The 582-nt window shown below is 49.5% G+C and overlaps 1 pseudogene; it reads left to right on the top strand.

Annotated features, from left to right (window-relative positions):
• The window catches only part of LOC102858203, a 37715-nt pseudogene that overhangs the window by 10933 nt on the left and 26200 nt on the right, over positions 1 to 582 (top strand).

The raw sequence follows: 582 nt of genomic DNA, 5'->3' as shown, positions 1-582 counted from the left end.
ATATACTACAGCTTCTCTAGCCATTCATTTGTTGATGGGCACTTAGGTTGTTTCCAACTCCTTGCTATTGTGAACAAAGCTGCAATAAACATGGGATCTGCTTGGATGTCAGCTATGGTCTCTTCAGGGTATATTCCCAGTAGTGGAATTGCTAATACCACGGGTTGTTGATGAGTCTTCCTCCAATCCTGATGCCACAGTCCTCCTCACAAAACTGTGCTATTCCTACTGCCACCGCCTCCTCTTCTAAATACAGCCTGCACATCTGGCAGTTTCTGGATCATCTTCAGCAGGATCTTGCTTGCATGTGATATTGTTGGATACTTTGCATACTCTGTGGGAAATAAATACCGACCGCTGCCCCAATTGGAGTTCCAGGAGGTCCTTGTCCTCAGCAGGGTCCCCTGCTCTAGATGAGTCGTGTTCTCCACAGTTTCTACCCACACTGCCACAGTCGTGGATGCCCTTCTTCTGCCTCCTACTTCCTGCATGTGGTGGGTTGACCGGTACCGGATGCAATCCCTTGGTAATTCCCTGCTCCAGCCACGGCTGGCCACCTGACCACAGGTTTGAAGGCCTGAA

Source organism: Elephantulus edwardii, unplaced genomic scaffold (genome assembly GCF_000299155.1).
Source record: "Elephantulus edwardii isolate Elephantulus edwardi_28Jun2011 unplaced genomic scaffold, EleEdw1.0 scaffold00350, whole genome shotgun sequence".
In the NCBI taxonomy this organism is placed as follows: Eukaryota; Metazoa; Chordata; class Mammalia; order Macroscelidea; family Macroscelididae; genus Elephantulus; species Elephantulus edwardii.
The sequence above is the reverse complement of the archived record's forward strand: the minus strand, read 5'-3'. Positions and strand labels throughout refer to the sequence as shown.